Source organism: Leucopleurus acutus (genome assembly GCF_964270905.1).
Source record: "Leucopleurus acutus genome assembly, chromosome: 18".
Lineage (NCBI taxonomy): Eukaryota > Metazoa > Chordata > Mammalia > Artiodactyla > Delphinidae > Leucopleurus > Leucopleurus acutus.
The window spans coordinates 36,455,038-36,462,523 of NC_139160.1; positions in this window are offsets into that span (position 1 = coordinate 36,455,038).

Sequence of the window (7,486 nt, forward strand, 5' to 3'; positions counted from 1 at the left end):
CTATATCACCACTGCTTTTATGCCTGCTTCCAGACTTCCTGGGCTTGAAATAAAGATACCGTATTACTGTAATCTATACAGTACAGTAAAGTACACAAAAGCACAATGACTTGTACAGGATGCACACACGTGACAAGTACACCAGACATGTGAACTAACTTATGTGGTTGGACATATGAACGCATGTTCACATCTTTGCAAGTTCACAACTTGAACGTTCGTATGTAGGGGACTTACTGTATAGCTCTACTGATATCTTGAATTTGGCCAAATAAGCCCCATTTTGCTTTTCTGACTTCAAAACTGTAAGATAATAAGCATATTTTTAAGACACTAAGTTTTGGTAATTTGTTACAATAGTAACGCAGTTGTGGCTACCAATTACATAAGATGGAATGTGCAGTGATGAGTAATGAGGCAAGACAAATGATATGCCTCTGATTTAACCAGTGGTAGAAGCTATGGTATCAGTAGCCATCACCCCATGCATGGACCTTTATTCAACTCTCCTTTTAAGAGAGCAAGAGACCATACTAGAACCTGGGCCAACCTGTTATTTACTATGAAAACATGGTCTTTAAGGGTATTAATGATGTTTCAGTCATTTAAAAGGAGAATGGTTGCTGCAAAAATAATGATAATGGAAATAAGAATGCTAAATTGAGGGGCAATATATATTTAATCAATAATGAAATAATTAAAAAGGAGGAGATTGATGTGATTGCTACAAAAAGCTAGTGGCACATTATTGCCATCTGGATGGAGAAAAACCAACCCCTGGTAGGCAACAGAGCAGCTAAAAGAACCTGCCAAATATGTTCCCTTTATCTCATCTCAGATACGTTTAAATTCAAGCACATTAAAGGAGAAACACACACACACACACACACACACACACACACACACACACACACCACATCAAGATATCAGAACAGGGTACTGAAGAAACTTAATCTTTCAATGTGGTAGTAATAGAGGATAAATGATATGATTTGAGGATCAATATAATTTCATTAAATCTCCAACAAGGGCTCCAAGATTGTACACTATAATTAAAGTTAAACAGGCTGGGTAGAGAAGAAAACTTTTTGTGGGAATACATATTGATACACCATATACTGGAAGACAAGGGGATATGATCAGATGGTTAGAACTGAAACCTGGAATGTAAATTCATACTATGGCAGCCGTTACCAATGTTATGGTGAAAATATAGATTATCCTGTACCATGGTGTGGTAACGTCACCAGTACCAGAAGACATAATTGGAATGAATGAGACCATAAATGCAATAAATCATCATTGAATACTTATAGTTGGATATTGGGCAAGTCTAACCTTTGTTTTATTATTGTGCTAAATAAAAACTTTTTGGAATTTTTGAAAGCAGAAATTTTGTATTCAAAGAAGAATAGCAGAAGTAGGCATACTAGATTCAAAATATCTCCACTTACAGGAGTTCCCACTGCCCTCTAAGAAAACTAGATAGTTCCTGAAAAGTAAATGCTCACTCTTATGACTTGAATTACATAGTTTCTCTAATAGCATCTGCTGCCTGCTATGATGACAAGCTAAAGTGTAAAATTGACTGTTAGGATGTTGTAGAGTTGGCTAAGGTTTCCTTTTATGTTCTATCTCAATTTTGAAGAAAGCCAAGCACATATTCCTTTTAATTTTTTTTCCTTTCTTTTCTTGCTTTGTCCTGTCTGTACCCCTCTCTCTCTTTCTTTCTTTCTTTCATTACTTTTTTACTTTATCTCTCGATTGATTGATTGATTTTTGGTGGAAACATCGGAGGAGATTATTCACTGCTCATCTCATAGGGTGTCTGAATTTTCCAGTATACTGTTAATGACCTGATGAAATGAGGTATAGACTTGATTGCCATCAAAAGTAAGTTGATTCACTACATTGATTATAATATAACATTACCTTTTTCAGAAAAGATAGCCAAGAAATTTTGGGAATATGACTAATTGTTATAACATATGTACAATATGCAGTGGGATACATGACTAATGGTTAATTATACCGTCTAAAATACAGGACCAGATCAATTTGTTAAATTATTAGGAATAGCTTGAGCATGGGTCACAGAAGACATTCCATAAACAGTACAGTGTACAAACTCTTTTACTTCATTCTTCTAACAATAAAGTTCTACAACACTATAGGAGACTTTTTGGATTTTGGTAGACACATATATATCACATGAGGATCTTATTAACATCTATACAAAAGTTACCAGAAAGAAATCTGAATCTGTGAAAGTTTCAGAGCAAAAAAGGGTTTTTGAGAGACTTGCAGACAATTGCAGTGCAAGCAACACAATTAGGGATATATTATAATAATATACAAATATATAATTAATGATGATTTTAGGGAGACATATTTTATCCATGAGGTGGTTGTAGCTTGCTTTTTGGAACCAATAGAACCTCAGAGAACTTCATTATCTTGTTGGCAGAATGGTCTAAAACTTATGTTTATTAAACAAAGCAAGATAGTTTTACAATGGAAGCTTCCAAATCTCATTTCCATATTTAAATTGGTAATTTACCACCATTTGACTACAGAAGTTGAAGAATAAGACTTTGAATAGGCAGAATTAAGGAAGTATATGTGGCTTTACAGGAAAACTTAAATCTTGTCCCCAGGAGGTGATATTTGAATATTTAAGAGCATGTGACATGACCAAAGAATTCTTTCTTATGGCCAAGCAAATGGACCCTCCTTAGTTGGATAAATTAAAACAACACTCCAACGGGAATCCAATCACAGAAATTACTGTGCAGAATATGTGAGGGGAATTAAATTTGATCATGTAGCTTCTTCCAACCCCAGGAAAGAAAAAAAAAACTGTTGCTTATTCAGTTGGTGTTTAGAATTCAAAGGTGGATTTCCTACTGATCCTTGGAGGTCGCTATTTGGATATATGAAATGAGAAGGCACAGTGGTTCTTGGGCTATATGTTTGTGGGCTTGGCCACAACTAAAGATGCTGATGCAGTAAAATGCTGTTCAGAAATAATAAAGAAATGATGTAAAGATGAATCAGGAAATAGTTAACAGTAGCCTGAAGTGGCTGCAAATGGATCCTGAGAAAATACAGCTCTACATCAGGTGCTGCTTATCCTCTGATCAAAATAACACCTAACAAAAGAAGTAAGCATTTAGAACAAAGTATTGTGCCTCAAAGCAATTCATGGGGTTATGTCTATATATTAATATAGTCATTCCACTGGAGGCAATTGGACAAAAAACAAAACTGTTGTACAGATCTAGGAGATGCCTTATTACCCCCAAGTATCAGTTAAATTGAGAGTTGGATGAGGAAATAAAACACCTGTTAACAGAAATTTAGCTGAAGAGTAGTAGATTATATTCTGCAAAAAAATGGTCTCTGTCTCTCTTTCTTTTTCTATTTTCTGTGCTTCCATTTGGACACTTTCAATTGACTTATCTTACAATTCACCACTCTGTCTCTCTCTTTATTTTTTGCTGTATATAGTCTACTATTAAATTCATTTTAGAATTCTGGATTTTGTATGTTCTAGAACATCTAGATTTTTAAAAATTCACTTTATAGATTCCTGTTAAATTCTCTATGCATTTTTCCATTTTTCATATTTTTATATATTCTAGAACATATTAATCAGAATTATTCTAGGTCCTTGTTAGGTAACCTCAATACTTGAATCATCTGTGGGTATAATTATATTTTTTTTGTCTTTCATTTCCAGTCAAATGGTCCATGTTGTTTCTGTATCTTTTCAGATACTGTTATCTTCCTTTGGAAATTATTAACATTTCCTTCTTTTAGGAAAGTAGAGTGGTTACTAGTCTCATTAATTATGGGTTGTCTTGAATTGAGTCTGGATTGCAATCCTTATAAATCTAGGTTTACCTTTGATTTGTCTTTGAGTTTCCAGGGTTTTCAACTATAATCCTCTTATATTTTGTGGACCATTGCTCTAGTGTTTTTTTTAACTCTAGTATATGCCTAATGAAGCTTTCAAAAATATCCTGTTTGCTTGTCAGTGACATTTTGCTAATGATTTTAGTCATGATTTCAAGCAACTTTAGGCTTTAGCAAATGTATTAAGAGAGAAGTAATTATGTCTTTGAAATCCCCATCTTCACCAGAAATTCTTGTGGCATCTTTGTCCAGTCACAGTACTACTCTCTGGGCTATGATCTGGATCTTCAACCTCCTGCTTTAATCAGAATTAGGAAATTCTCTTAGAGTAGAAGCAGCTATAGCACCCAGGTCACTATTCCTAGATTTCTCCTGCTCTATGCCTTTGTACCTCTCATTTTGATCTGCACTGTTAGCTTTCTGTCTCCTTCAAACAGGTAAGATGTGTATTTTGTTGGCTTTTCTAGTTATTTTAGGTAGAAGCACTGATTGGCTTTCAGAAACTTTATTTCACAAAACTGGGAAATATTTCAAAGCATAGTTTATTAGACTTTTTTCATGTAGAGGAAATTAGAAGTCATTAGAATCTCTTGTTAGAGCTCAATAGCATACTTATGTATAAAATAAATATGTAACAACATAAACTGTATAGGTTATAGATACACATGTTAAATTGAAAAAAAATAGGAAAAAAGTGGACACAGAAATCTTATTTTCCCATTAAATCATTCTTGTAAAAAAATGTGTCTTTCACTGAGCCTAAAAGCATCCACATACTGAAAATATATGTTTAAATTTTTGACCAACCTGGCTGCCCGGCCAAGCATTAGATGGTTATTAATGATGCAATGCATGGTGCATAATAAAAGTAAACAACTGAGGTGGGCTTTTTTGTGCATGTACTTTGGTTTTTGTTTTTTAGCTTTTTTCTGTAGTTTTTTTTTCTGATGAAAATATGTAACAGCAAAGTGTTTAGATTTAAAAAAAATCCTGAGTTGCTGCTATTCAAAGAATGGCAATAAATTTTTTATCTTATGTGATTGTAAATATAGATTTCCCTAATAATAATATATATTATACACATTATTTCAATTAGAAAACATTATTCACAGGAATATTTTACTTAAAAGTCTTATTAAATATAAAGGTTTATATTCTAATTATCTTAATTCTAGCATTTGATTCTTAATAAGAGATAATGATATATTCTTATTTTTTCTTATTTATTTCAAATATCATTGTCTCTAATGCATTTTATTTTTAGTTTCTCACTGTGTAAAACATAAGAACAATATTGAAATACATTCTAAATTATTTTTTTCTAAGGTAGCCATATTGTATTATTATTACTTATTATCATTAATATTATAGTTATTCCTTTTTGACCACCAAGAAAGGAGGCAAATCAAACAATGAGTAATTAAAATACCTTCCCACTTGATCCAATCTAATCAACCACTAGACCAAATGTCCAGCTTTTTTTGGAAGTAAATCATATTAGATTAGAATTGAAACACATTGCTGTGTTGTAATACCCTGGTCCTTAATTAAATTCACAGCATCTTCCTTGCAACAGGAAAAGTTTAATCCATGTGTTCTGACTGAAAGTGGGGCATACAAAAGTCCCAGTGTGGGCTATTATCTGATCCATTATGATGGCAGGTTTTTTGTTAAAAGTTGATTTGTAGGCTAATTTGGAAATTCTTAAGTGAATTATTTCAGCATGTTATCAAAAAGTGGCCTTGGGCTATTCCAAATTATGATAGCATAATTATTATCATAGGGAGATAAATTTTGTTTGCCTGAATTCTGTTCCTGGCTATCTTTGTGGGTACTTATTCAGATTAGCATCATCTCTGTGTTAGCAAATAGCACATGTGGCTATTTTATGTGTCACTAAAAAGGCAAAATAATACTTATTAAATGGTCAGGTTATTTAATCTATAGACATTCATATAACAGAGATCAGAGAAATCATAATACAGTAATACACTTTAAATTTCTTGATTTAAATAAATGCCCTTAAGGGCTTTCATCATTTTAATTAATTACCAAAAATTGTTCCATTAGTAAATATATGTATAGGAAAGTCAATTACATATTACATCTTAGTATTTCATTCTAGACTTGTAGAACTTACTCATGGTTTTTGTCTGTTTGTTTTAGTAATATAGGCCACTTCAGCAGATACTATAATATATATATATATAAATTATGTATTTCTGATATAGTTAGTGGATAAAAATGTTGCATAGAAAATGTATCTGTTGACATCTCACCACTTATTGTTCCAAGGAAAAATTTCTAAACCTCAAAAATAATTATGAACAAGAGAACAATATTTTATATTAATTACTTCTGAAGTACTATTTCTAAGATATATAGTGTAGCCTCTACATATGAGATCAATAAACTTAAAATAATACTCTTTCTTTCTCATTGACTAATTTCATGTACTTTTTGACTTCTGTGTTCTAGTTCGGAGTAATTCACTCCCAGATTTTTATCAAGTTGTGTTACTTATGTACAAAAGCTCATTGTAGTTATCAATTAATGACCTATCCTGGCCCCTTCAAATCTACTATTATACATTGTCAGAAATTATAGCTTTTCTCTGTACAAGATGAGTGCAGAGAGGAGGAACAGGAGGCTCTTCATTCTGGAATGTGTGGTTATTTTATATCAAGGTGTAGAGAGAAAATGAAGAGCTGATCGTGTTATTGGGGAAGGTTTTTCTCATACACTAAATTGAAATAAAGAAGACTAAAAATGTGGCTGTTTATCTATCACACAGAATGTCCAAAATATAATAACATAATTGAACACCCCAAAAGAAGTATAAAGAGTATTCAGTTCACTAAATTAAACAGTAATATGCTCAACTATCATACAAAAATCACCTTGACTGAATTAAAAAGAAAAACATATGAATGGAAAAATTTGAAATCAGTTAAATTAAGTTGTTTCAGTTTCAGGGTAATAGAAAAACTAAGAAACATGTTTAAAGGGGGATTTATTCACTGGAACACAGACCTTTTAATGAGAAGAATAAGATTTTAAATTTTTTATTATAATAACAACAAAGGCCATTTTTTTGTGAGTTCTGTAAGACTTATCAGTGTGGTTAGCTACACCCTGAAGGACATTCATGATGATCAGATATTTGCATTCCTCAGTGAAAACTCGAACAACTCAAGTCCAGAAAGATGCTCAGATTGAGGAGGGGAGGTGAAGAGATACTGGGGTCCAAAGGCCAAACCAGGCAGAAAAATGTGTCTGCTCAGTATTTGCGTGAGATTGAGATGGCCAAGTTGCAGAGGGACAACTAGCTGAAGAAGGCCAAGTATGACATCTAGGTCAACACCCTCTGAGCACAGGGTGACCTGGCCAATCAGCTTCAGGTGGCCTAGACTAAGCAGCAGCTGGAGGAACAGGAGGCACAGGTGCAGGTGATGGAGCATCCCAGCAGGGGGCAATGCAGGAGCAGGAAATGGCCTTGCTAGAGCTAGAGATTCGAGTTCAGAATATACTTGTGTGGGTTTTTTTCTCCCCATTTAAGTGCTTTATT